The sequence below is a fragment of the Drosophila obscura genome, unplaced genomic scaffold, assembly GCF_018151105.1.
Source record: "Drosophila obscura isolate BZ-5 IFL unplaced genomic scaffold, ASM1815110v1 contig_29, whole genome shotgun sequence".
NCBI classification, from domain to species: domain Eukaryota; kingdom Metazoa; phylum Arthropoda; class Insecta; order Diptera; family Drosophilidae; genus Drosophila; species Drosophila obscura.
This window is the reverse complement of record NW_024542816.1, coordinates 1824404-1837574: the sequence shown is the minus strand read 5'-3', so window position 1 is coordinate 1837574 and position 13171 is coordinate 1824404. Positions and strand designations below refer to the sequence as shown.

At 47.6% G+C, this 13171-nt stretch overlaps 1 non-coding gene across 1 annotated transcript; it reads left to right on the top strand.

Annotated features, from left to right (window-relative positions):
* The first annotated feature begins 3276 nt into the window (after positions 1-3276).
* Trnap-cgg lies at positions 3277-3348 on the top strand. Its single transcript has one exon. It is a non-coding gene; the product is annotated as a tRNA-Pro (tRNA).
* The last annotated feature ends 9823 nt before the right edge of the window (positions 3349-13171 follow it).

Sequence of the window (13171 nt, the reverse complement as noted above, 5' to 3'; positions counted from 1 at the left end):
CACAAAAATACAAACAAAAACCAAACAAAAAAAAAAACAGCACCTGGAGCTGAAGTTGAAGCAGCAATCCAGAAGAGCCGCAAAATTGCATTTAAACAAATTTGACTGCCATTCTGGGCAGGACTCTTTCTCCTTCGTTTTTTTTTTCTTTTTTTTGTTGTTGTTGTTGTTGTTGTTGTTGGTTTTTGTTTCGCCTCATCGTGGCTCAAACTTGTTGGCAATTTTGAACATTTTTCTCCCCTTCTCCGTTCGCCGTCGCCGCTTCTCCACTTGTTTTTGTTGTTTTTGTTTTGTGGATTTTTATGTTTTATTTTCGCATTGGACTGTTCGCTGCTGTGCTGTTGATTGTTGCCTGGCTGTTGGATGTTGGGCATTGTTTGGCGGCTGTATGAGAATTTTAAGTACATAAAATTTTTATGATTTTTCAACAAGTGTTTGTTGTTGGTGTGTGTTTGGCGTGAAATGAGGGCAGAGGCGGGCGAAGGAGGGTTGCTTCAGCTGTTGTGGGTGCGGGTGAAAGTCTGTATTTGATTGTTAGCCTGCCGCATACATAGAGCACAGAGCACACAGCACACAGCACACACAGAGACACCATCGGGAGCTCTGTCTTTATTGCCGCTGTTAATCTGCAAAAATTTGTAACATTTTCCAATTACCAAATCGTCGGAATGTTTCAACAATGAGAGCCCCCCCCCACAATGAGTGTGTGTGCTGTGCTGTGTGTGCTGTGTGTATGTGTGCTGTGTGTCTGTATGTATGCTGTGTGTGTGCTTATATGTGTGCGAGGTGCATATCTGTGGGTAAAAGAAAAATAATTAGATGAACGTATGGCAAACCCGTATAGGAAAAAAATAAAACCACCAATCGAACAGCTTCAGTTCCTCTCTCGGCACTTTCATCGATTGTACGACCCATGTCAGAATCAGTTCAACTATTTGGCTCTTCACTTCAGCATTAGCAGTGCCCGATGAAGGTGTACGCAATACGTATAAGTGGGGATTCCGTTGTGTACCTGCTGCTCCCCATAATTGTTCGGAAAACTTAAAGATAATTCCAGAAAAAGTGCATATAATCTGCGCAATGAAACTCTTGCCATCGACAATTTCTGTGCCCTTGCGCCGAATATCCTTGGCACTTCATATGCCTGACAGAGTCAGCCTTCGAGCAGGACATTCGGGACACGGACACGAGACACAGGACACGGGCCAGTCAACGATGCATATATGTAGGGAGAGGACAGCAGTGTATGCTGGCACCGGTGGAATGCTTTTCCTTGGGGGCTCGCTGGCATAATTCCACGGCCTGGCCAATTGTCACCGGGAAGGCACAGACACTGGGCACAGTCCGGTGTGCGGACTGTAGCGGAGTGCAGTGAAGTGGATTGGAGCAGGGAATGTTTCTGACTTTTATGCCTGTCGCTTGTCAACGCCCTTTTCACGGTGGCCTCGAGACCGAGACCGAGACTGGTGGCTGGTCCATTCCCATCCCCATTCCCACCGATACCTCTTCTTGTCGTGGTCAGAATCTTGACCCTTGCCTGGACTTCAGGTTGGTTCAGAGTGGGAGTGGTGGGAGTGGGAGTGGAAGTGGAGGCCGACTTGTCAGTGGACACGCACACATAGTGACATTGACTTTCATTTCCACACACACACACACACACACACACACAAACAGAAACAACCACAGGCACAAGGGAGAGTGGGAGAGTGGGAGAGAGGGACAGACATCTCGACGCAGATTGGGTGAGTGGAGCACATTTTTCGGGCTGGGCTTTTTGCTTCATTCGAACCATTTCCCAGTCGCCGTGTTGACGTTGTTCAATTTTCAAAAGCCAGCTACGGAACAGCTGCTACTTAATTGGAAATTTTTCGGGTTTCCCACTATTTCTGCACGACCACAAACAAAAAAAAAAAGAAAAAGAGAAAAGAAAAAATGTCTTGGATTGGATTGGCATCTCTGCTGGAAGGCAGTTTTTGGATTTGATTTTCTATATTGCATTCTGTCTCTCATTCCATGTTTCTCTCTCGCTCTCTCTCTCTCTCTAAATCTTTCTTTTCTTAAATTTCATTTATGGAAAAATCAAATGATATTTCTTGGTTCTGTTAGTTCAAAAGTCAGTTGCAGTGCACAAAATTCTGTGCAGAGCCCTTTTTCATTGTCATTTTGTAATGCATTTTCCTGCCATTCCGATGTTGCTGCTACCAATGAAAATTGACCAGCGATCTGTGGCCAACAGGTGCCGCCAGCGGTATTGGAAAGTTTTTCAATTTACATTCAATTTGAAGTTGGCAAAGACATTTGCTCCACTCGGGGATAGATACTCGTACTCGTACTCATACTCCTGCTGTTTACTGACTCTTTCACTGTCGCTCCCTGTGGCTTACGTTTCCGGCTCTTTCCTTCTGTCTGTCTGTCTGTCTCTTTCTTTTCTGTTTTCTTACCCTCTTTGCATGTGTTGAGTTTTCATATTTATTTGGCTCTGTTCAAATGCAAATAAATGCAAACATTTACTTACGAAAAACAAAAGAAAAAGTGAGAGTGTCAGAGTATGGGTTTTTGGCATACAGCTCACACTTTTCCTCCACACACACACACACACACATAATGATAATTATGTAAATTTAATGGCATAATGTTGGCATGATTCCCTTCTAGAAAGTTGCGTGTGCTGTGTGCTGTGTGCTGTGTGTCGCCGCTCTGCGTTGATTTTATATAAGCAAAATGACGGACACCTTGAGGTTTATGATACCTGCTGCTGCCAAAAGAAGGACACAAAACGAAAATGGGCAAAACCAAGAAAAGGAGAGCAGCAGCAGCAGCAGCAGCGGCAGGCTCAAGCCGGGAATGAGCAGCGCAAATCTCTCGGCTCGCGGCCAAATGCGCATAACTCGTTTGAGAGAAGCATCCTCATCCACAGCCACATCCACAGCCACAGTCTGATTCCTATTTCCATCCTGCTCTGCTCGTTAGCAGCCCCAAAAAAAAAAATAAAATGAAGAGAAGCCAAGAGGAAGAGGGAAAAACCCACCAGCAAAAAAAGCACCAAGAACCTGTTTACCATTTTCTGTATTTAAATGCACTTGCAGAGGGTACTATGGATATGAACAGGCATTTGCACGGATGAGAGTATGAAATTATATGCAATATTATTTGATGGTAGGAATCCTCTTGGAGCAATCCGAAAATTTCCCCGATTTCGCTGATCAAATCGAGGGACTTATGTTTGCATATATGGCTATAATATTTCAGGATAAATGTGCTGCTCCGTGTTCAAGCGGCTCGTTGGTCTAGGGGCATGATTCTCGCTTCGGGTGCGAGAGGTCCCGGGTTCAACTCCCGGACGAGCTACTGAATCATTATTTTTTTTGCTTTACTTTTCTGCCTTGTGGCGCCCCAAGAGGCCCAGAGCATGCGCTTATATATTTAAAAAAACACTACGGCCAGGAGGGTATCCACATGTTCGCCGCTTGGCTGGCAATTGGAACCTGAGTCGGAGTCTGTTACATTTTTTTTATCTTTTACTTTGGCTGCGCGGAAGGTGGATGGAAGCTGGCAGCCTGAGCTTGGGCTCTGGAGTGATATCCTTGGCGGCTGAGTTGACTTAGTTTGATGTCTTACAAAACTAACAAACTGAGAAATGCTGCAAATGAGCTTTGGACCAACCGAATTGTGGCGACACCCCTGAAACCCATTTGTTTCTAAAACAACAAAAAGCGAAAGCATAGAAATGAAGAGGAAACCTTTTAAGCAAAGAAAACTGGGTTACCCACTAAAGTGCAGCCAGCTGAGTCATGTGTGGAGTGTGCAGAGAGTGTGGAGTGCTGTAGAGTGCAGAAAGCTGTTTGTATATCCCCTTCCGCATCCTCATCCGCATCCACACATCCCGTTTCTCTTCTGCTCGCACATCCCACTTTGCGCATCCTTTTTAGATGTGTTTTAAAAGATTTAGCTGTGAATCCCCATGGGTGCCAAAATAGTGGACACACACAGATAGATGCAGCGCATGGCGGGCGCAGCCGAGTGACAAACCAAAGGGGTGCTGCGGGGCTACGAAGCGGAGATTCAACCGCAGATAAACTGCAACCAAAAGCAGCAGGGAGGAAGAGGTGCAGCGTAAGCAGAGGCAGCGACAGCCACAGCCACAGCGACAGCAGGAGACCGGCAGAAGTGTGAAGCAAATGTGAAACAATTCCGCTAATTGCAAAAAATGCGATGCCAACGAGTGGACACAGGGGGGTACACCCACACACAGAGGGAGAGAGCGAGGGAGAGAGCGCACGAAGGAGAGACTTCAAGTGGGTGGTGGTGGCTGCTGTGGGTGCGGCAGGCCAGACCGCATGCAGGAGCGTTGGTCATTAAAAGGCGTTGCACTGGCACACACACAAAACTATGCAACACTTCAAGACCACCAACAGCCACACCATGCAACCCACTCGCCCATCCCCCCCCCCCTTGGGGAAGTTGAGAGTTTTCTTGCCACTGAATGTTTCACGTGCCGCAAGCTCAGATTTTTCTTGGACTTGCACTTTAATTAATTTAATTTGGTTCTGCTTTGCGCCGAGCATTGCTTATTGAGGATCGGAGAGGATGCTCCTGCCACCATCCGCTTCGTGGGTTGCATTTTTCGCAAGCTTTTAATTAAATGTCGAGCGTATGCTACACTTTTATTACTTGGGTGTGGACACCAGACACCACTGCGGTATATGCTGGCAGATCTATATATATGGGGCGGGGGCGTTCGGTTTGGCATTGGCCCAACGCCTGGGCGTGGCATCTAAACCAAAAACAAAACAGCAACAAACACACACACAACCGAAAAAGGACAAAGGGAAAACACACACACCAAATTGCTGTTGACAGTTTGATTGAGTTTGCGTTGTGTCAGCGTTTTTGGTTGATTTTTGCCACCGCTACTTGTCGCCTTTTCGCTGCTCCTGCTGCTGCTGCTACTCCTCCTATGCCTCCTCCTGCTCCTCCTGCTCCTACGCTGAGTGCAGATTGTGGTCGACTGTTGCATGGCGACGGTAGAAATTCCAGGAAAACACGCACCAGCACCAGCACCAAATTGCAGCAGCAAATGTGGCAGTTATCAGTGAGTTGCTGGAATTATGGGAGAACAAACCCCGCTGCTCGATTGTCGGGCAGATCATAAACCGCAGGACATGGGTCCTCAAAGCAAAGCGCCAAGGACTGTGCCAACTGTGGCAACATTTTACTCCGGTCAGATGACACTGACCAGCAGCATCTGCAGCATCTGCAGCATCCCCTGTAGCACAGAGGCCGTGGCAGAGGGAACGAGCAGCCAAATGAAGTTAGTGCCAGAAGGATGCGAACTGCCGCTGTGCGGACTGGCGACTGGCGACTGGCAATAGGAGCCACTGTGCCACTGAGCCTGAGCCCTGGACTAACTAGGATAATTGCAAAAGGAAGTAACAATAAACTCAATGATATCGATGCCCCCCAGTCACACACACACACACACACACAAAGAGAGTGAGGCAAAAAGAGTAGAAAATGGAGAGGCACAACGGCAGAGGCATAGAGAAAAAGCAAAGGAGGAAAAGCAAAGAAAAAAAAAACTAAATGCGAAACCAACGCCAAACGGCATGTCCTGGCCCGTGTCCTGCGTCCTGTGGAACGTTTGCGCCCAGCGAGCAATCAGCGTAAAGTGCGCGCCGCTTTGTAACTGAAACGATAACGGGAGAACGGTAGAACGGGAGAACGGTAGCACGGTGGACCGGGAAAAAAGGCAAAAGCAACAGAGAGGGAAAACGAAAAAAAAAAAACGCACAAAAAAAAAAGAGCCAGCAGGAAGAGCGAACAAAACCCAACAGAAATATGGGTAGCGGAAGGAGCACAGCATGGAATGAACAGGAACAGCAGCAGAAGCAGTAGCAGTAGCAGAACCAGAAGCTGGCAATGGAGCAGAAGCAGAAGCTGGCGATGGAGGAGCAGCAACCAGGCGAGGCACACAGACAACGACAACAGTGGAGCGCGGGGGCAGGGCAGAAAAAATAATAAAATGTCGTTTATTGAGGGCACTCGAACAGCCAGCGAATCGCGATTGTTAACTCATTCCGACGGCAGGCAGCGTCTGCCACCCAATTCCCATATCCATAACCCTGCATTTCCTGTCATTTCACAGGACATCCTCACCGATAGAGAAGCCCCAAGATCAAAGCCCATGGCACAGCCCAGCCCAGCCCAGCCAGCAAAAACATGCCAGTAGACAACCACACAGAGAGATGGAGAGAGCGGCAAAGCGGCAAGAACGAGGCACAAGTGCAGCTTTCAGTGAATTTGATGAGAAGCTTGCGAAGGCAGATCATAAATATTCGCTTTTATGCGGCTATTTTGCCATTTCATTGTTCATTCGCCAGCAATAATGGCCAAGCAGCCGAAATGACTCGAAATGTACATTACACCGATAATTAATAAACGCTAATGCGACGGAGCCGCGCTCCCTTTCACTACGCAGCTTTCATTAATCTTTTGTGATTGATTTTAATTCCCCACTAATTTTCCTTATCTACCTCTGTTCTACCTCTGTTCTACCTACGAGTCAGAGAAGGAGATACGAAAATACTGATGCCTCAATATCAAAGATTGCAGAGTATGGATATTCATTTATTTTATTTCTCAAAGATTAAAGCTGGGGGAAAGGTTCGTTAAGAAAACTAAAAAGAGTTTCAAGCCAGCAGAAAATAACATAAAAGTTAAAACTAATTTTCAATCAATTCCAGATTCCATCAATCCTTTATCTGGCTGCAATTTGAGTTTTTGGTGTGTGTGTGTGTGTGTGTGTGTGCGAGCGCTTTATCGATGGCCAACGGTGCGTATGCGTGTTTTTAATTGCAATTTTTCATACGCAGTGTGTGACAAATCAACAGGATATTGGACTAGATGTATTGCCCAGAGGGGAGCGTGCCAGCAGACCCAATTGCCATTTGTTGCTTTGCCCCACAACAGTTCTCACTCTGCCCCCGCACACACACGCACACCCTGCACACATACATAGAAAAAAACATGAACATCCCCGACCCCGTATGGCTGCGTCCTTGGCCCAACGCTTTCATGCACATTTATCGTGATTAGCTATTAATTGATAATAATTAACTTAAGCACAAGCCACAGATGTTTCAGCACCCACCCCGCCGCAGATGAAGCAACATCATTTCTCCTCTTCATATTCTTTACACACATATATGTACGTACATATATGTATGTATTTGTGTGTGTGTGTGTGTGTGTGTGTCTTGGAATAGACTTGCTGTTTGGCCCTGTTCAGCCTTTGGGGGCATCTGAAATTGACGTTTTTGCTGTTTGATTTGGCATCTTCGATTGCTTCGATTTGTCGGCGCTTTGTCCAGGCAAATCCCAAGTGGTGGCGGAGCTCGAGCTCACATTTAATGCGTTTAAATGCATTTAAACCGACGATTGGCAAATAATTAAGGTGCTCATTATTCCCCTCAGCCATTTGCTAGATATGTTCGGTTTTGTCGTAGAACAGCATTTGGAATGCTTTTTGCATATGATTCAAATGGCATACTTACAGGTGCTCTTTGGGACTAATACTCAAAGACGGATCGGAGCTCGCTCGATTGGTGCTCTCCTCTGGCTTGCTGCCATCAATTCCCAATGCAGTGCAGTTCACCGATCACTCACATCGGCCTGGTCTGGCCTGTCGCCCTTCCACCGTTTCTTTTCTTTTCTTGTTTTTATTTCTTATTATTTTTTTTGTTTTTTGTTTTAGACACAAACACGCAAAACACTTACTTATTTTGTCTATTGACAACGCAAAAAAAAGTTGTAAAAAAAATCAAAGAAAATGTTTTTGTTGTTGGCCGACGGACTTGCTTTTGATAAAAAATAACTTGAACTATGATCCTATGCTATTTTATTTCTTTTTTTTTTTTTGTTTAATTGCTATATTTTGTTTTGTTTTATTTGTCCTATTTGTTAACTTTATTTTTGCAGCTTGTTGATTGAGTTGGTTACCATTAATGAGATAGAGTGAAAGAGTGAGAGTGAGTGAGTGAGAGAGAGAGCGAGAGAGAGATGGAGCTGGAGCGTGGCAGGGAGACTGCGAGAGGCGCGAACTGAGGAGAACACAAATTTCTAAACACAAAATTTCTAGCACGAAATGTTTTCCAATCCTCTGATGTATTTTCTTTTTTTGTTTTGTGGTTTTTTTTTTTTCTTTTGGTTTTGGTTCTTTTTTTTGGTTGCGTTTTTTTTATGTTTTAATTTTTTTTTTTTGGTTTTTTTTGGTTTGGATTTTGGTTTGGATTTTTTTTTTTGACCAGAGTCTGGGGTGATTTATTTCGGTTTAGTTTGAGTGGAGTTGTATTGAGTGGAGCGGAGTTGAGCTGAATTGAACTGAGTGGATGGCTGTTGAAGCTGCTGCGAGATCCGTGCGGCACGTGCGAACACGTTCAGATTTCATAACCAACTGTCGAGCCACGGCAGCGCTGGCCGACAGCAGCCGACACACAGGCAGGCCAGAGCCGAGGACCCCACCATGAGTCGGGGACCAGTGCGAAGCCGCACGAGCCGCAAAACGACGACGACAGCGACGAGGACGAGGACAACGACGAGGACGAGGACGATGACGAGGACGAGTTCTTGGGCATTCGAAAGGCTTTCGAAGTTTGCTCTTTGGAGACGACATGGCTAATGGCATGGCAGCGGGTCCTGCCTGGTCCTGCCAGACACTCGGGCGCTGGGTCCTGGGTCCCTGGTCTTGGTCCTCATGCTGATGCTGATGCTGCTGGTCCTGCCAGCATTCACAGCGACTCTCTTAAGCCAGCTCACCCTGCTCTCTTAGCTCTCTCTCTCTCTTAGGCTGCCAGGCTGAGTGGTTGGGGGGCATGTGGGTATCTCTGTAGTGGCTTGTGGGCTGTGGGGCGGCAAGTATTACACTTTTATAACAGCAAGCAAGTTAAATTCCACATTAAAGCCATGCCCCACCGCTGATGCTGTTGCTGTTGCTGCTGTTGCTGTTGCTGCTGTGCTGCTGCCGCTCAAGTGTTGCACATTACGGAGCTGAAGCCAGGCATAAAACTTTCACCATTAGCCGCGTTAATGTGACGCCCGCGCCAAATTCGTCAGCTGGCCAGTGCTGCAAGGACATCAGCGCCGCAGAGGGACAGGCACAGGCACAGGCACAGGGACAGGGACAGGGACAAGGACACCCAAAGTGGAGGCTTAGCGAAAGTTTTATCGACACTTTCGGCCACATCGTGATGTAAGTAGCTGTCCAAGGATATGTGCACAGCGCCAGAGATGAAGCTGTAAGCGAAAGACGATAAGCAGAACCTTCCATCAAGAGCCCAATGATCTCGAGGATCTAGCCCCCCCCCTCCACTGATGCCAGGGATTTGCATGGTTCAGGTGCCTGGTTCAGGGCTGGAGGGAGGGTAGTCCTGGCCCCCAAGTACACAGCACACAGTACACAGAAAGGCGAATGGAGCATGGAGATTGGGATGAAGATGAAGCCCAGGCATATTTATGCGACCCACTTGGGATCGTAAGTGCTGTCAACGATGCCTTTGGCCATGCCCTGGCTCTGGCTGTGGCTCCGGCCATGGCCAATGCCAAAGCGTTCGGATGGAATCGCGACACATGCTGCTGCTCCACTCCAAGTGGGGGCTTCCCTCGCTTCCCTCCCACTCTCACGGCTCTCATCCTCGTCAGTATGGCACTATGACATATTGTATCCACAAGCGTACGTGCCTTGGGTGCCAACAAAAGAAAGTTTTCTTACTCAGCTCCGTTAAACCTCAGTCCCAGTGCCAGTTCCAGTGCCAGTGCCAGTTCCAGTCCCATTCCTACCCTTCACCTTCGTCAACTCTCTCCGTCTCTCTCTCTCTCTCTCGGCGGCTCCTGCCATCGTTATGGGTAGTTCCAGGCTGAATCTTGTTTTCGTGTCCCTTTTCAAGATCCAGACATAAATTTAATGAATGACATTCTTATTCTTATGCCGCCGTTAAGGGCGAGACGAAATGCAAACACTCGCAACCCACCCCCACGAATAAAATCGCAGCCAGCATTGAGGCTCATTAGGGCAGGCCAATGGAAAGCGAATCTGAGCGAGCACCAATTAGTGTACATAAATCGCAAATCACACGAAACGGTGGTGGCAACAGGAGCGGGGAGAGCATACAGGATCAGGAGCTGCTGGAGGGAGAGCAGTGGAAGTGGGAGGTGGGACTACAGTTGGATCCAAAACTCAAAGGAGCTGAAGCTGGCTAAGGAAAGAGCTGGCAAAGCGCTGCCAAAGGAGCTCGAAGTGCAGCTGGCCGAGCCGAGACTGGAGCAGAGCTGCAGCTGATAGCAGCAGCCAGATCCCTGGCTGGAGGAGTACCAGACCCCGGAACCCAGAACACAACCTGCGGGGGAAAAAAAAAACAAACAAATGCAAAAATTCTGCAAACTGCGAACGGATTGCGAACGGATCAGGTCCCAAATCAATAAATTAAGTCAAAGTCCCGCCTGGGGGAAGCTGCAAACTAAAAACGCAGGACACCGGACACCGGACACCGGACAGAGCACACACTTTCAGGATTCATTTGGTTTGCGCCGCAGCTCCTCCTCCCTCGGCGAGCAAGGCCGCTGGGAATGCAAAGTTTCAATAGCCCTGCCCCCGGTGCCGACCTTGAGCGCACAATTGACACACAAACTGGTGACCCATCCAGCACTTAGAGGTGTGTGTGCCGGGGTGGGGGGGGATGGGTCGCCAAAATAACAAACAGCCGAAAAAAAAAAAAGAAATATACAAAACAAACCGGAAAAACTGCCAGTCAGAGAAGTTTGGCACATATGTCACATGGACACTCGCCAGATTCACATTTTCGAGTGCAATGAAATGTTGCACAAGGCACACGGCACATGGCACACACTCACACCTCCACCCATCCTCCTGTTGAGCCCCTCAACTGGTGGCAGTCAAAGTTAATAGGGTGGCAGAGGGGGGGCAGGGGTTTTGGGGCATTAGTTCACCGCATTTTATAGCCATGCAACCTCGCATATGTGTGTTATCTATCCAACAGCCCAACCACCCAACCACCCACCCCCTGGGGGCATGTCAAAAGGTGCTCACATCTCCTTCCTGCCAACATCCATCCCCCTCCGTACCCCCTTCCCCACCGCAGACAGTGTGTGTGGGCTAGAGAATTTTTTGCGTGTATCAGCCCCAGAGAGAGGGACACAGCGAGAGAGACAGAGAGAGAGAGCAGGGACATGGGCGTGGGTCTGGGCGTGGGTTAAACTTTTTCAGCAACTACAATAATTTAGTATAGTTCACAAAAAGTTCCACCTGTCCGCATCCGCATCCGCCTTCGCATTCCACAGCCGCCACGCCACGCCACGCCGCCCGTATCCGCATCTGTTTCGGGGCTCCAGCACCCCCCCGCACCCGGCCATCCATGTGTGCGTCTAAAGTTTATTGGTAAAATTTTATTGCAGATTTTTGTGCGCCACGAACCCTGCACCTACACACCTACACACCTGCACACCTACAGCTACCCCTAGGCAGGCAGCCGCAGCACAGACCCAACGCCTAGGGCTTGCCGTCGTCTTGTGAAAATATTTTGGGAAAACTTTTGCAATTTATCTGTTTCATAGCCAGCGACCAACGCACACACACACGTGCTGGTACATGAGGGAAAAAAGAAAAGCCAGAATGAAAGGAGGAGAAACGGAGGGGAAGAAGAAAAAGTCCGTTCAGGTATCTCTGCCTGTCGCTGCCAGGCTTATAGAGCTGTGCTCTGCCCACAAACAAGTGAACAAAAAGCAGACCAGAAAAGAAAAGACTAAAAAAAACTAAACACCGAAAACCAAAAGGAAATACCAAAGCAAAGCAAAGGGAAAAAACAACCCAATTGCAAAATGAATCGAGTTAAAGTAATTTAACAGTAGATTGTCCAAGAGCCCCCTCCCCCCACACACACACACACACACACATACAGACAGCACCCGCCAACCATCCACCCACAGACCGTTCCACGATGTCTGAGTCCCAAGGTGGACTACAACAGATGGCCAAGTGCTGATAAGTGCCTCGAGTGGCGAGGAGATGGCCATGGAGTGCATGGCGCTGATGATATATCATTTAAGGGTGGGGGTGGCCAGTTCTTGGGAAGCAGCCACAACTAATTGATGCTCCAAAGGGGGGCCAAAGAAGAGAGGAAAACGACAAATTATATGTAGGGTAAATTTAATTGAATGTATGTACATATAAGTATGCCAAATCAATGTACCCATTTATCACTCGCAAAGGATCAAAGCAGAGAAATCTTTAAGCAAAATCAGACACCAGAACCGATCTGCTGCTGGCTGCTGGCTGCTCAACTCAATACAAGCAGTAAAATGAAGAGCACTTCACATGGAAATAAAACCGATCGCAGCTCGTTCCAGTTCGTTCCCTCCCCATCAAGTGCTAATCCCTCATCAAGTGCTAATGCCGAAATGCGAAAATGCGAAAATGCGAAAATGCTACACCCACAAAAGGGGAGCAGAAGGCGCAACAGAGCAAACTCTGGAATAGTCAACCGCAAAGCGTTGAATTGGGTTGGGATTGGGGCTGGGGGTTGGCGTGGGAGTGGGGGCACAGCCGCAAAAAAAACCAGAATGGGATCGAGGCACCGTTGAACGTTGGAGGCGGAATGGAGAAATACCAAAAATAAATCCCAAGCAGGCAGAGCAGCGACTTCACAGTGGGTGTGTGTGTGTGTGTGTGTGTGTGTGCATGAGGGGGTAATAATCTTATCTTTAACTCGGCAGAAACAGAAGCCCTTGTCGTTGCTGTTATTGTTTTCATCGCCGTGCCCGTAGCCAGCGACTGTGAAAGGCAGCGACTGCGATGCGACAACAACTGCTACACTGAGAGAATATTTTATTCATAACTTATAATAAACACAATGCATATATCTTTAAGATCCCCCATTTAAGGGACAATTGCAGCATCTTGCAACCAGAAATAACTCTTCAGAGTGCTTACGAAAGTGAATCCTTTTATGCTGCATCCCTTACTTAATTATGTCTGAGTTATAGTTGGAGCTTCTGTAGTTTAAATATTGCTTAAATATATGGAATGTTCTTTTTCTGGCTGCGCCTAATTTCTGCCTAATTTTTCGCGCTGTGTGACAACGGGCTGCCATGGTTGTCAGTG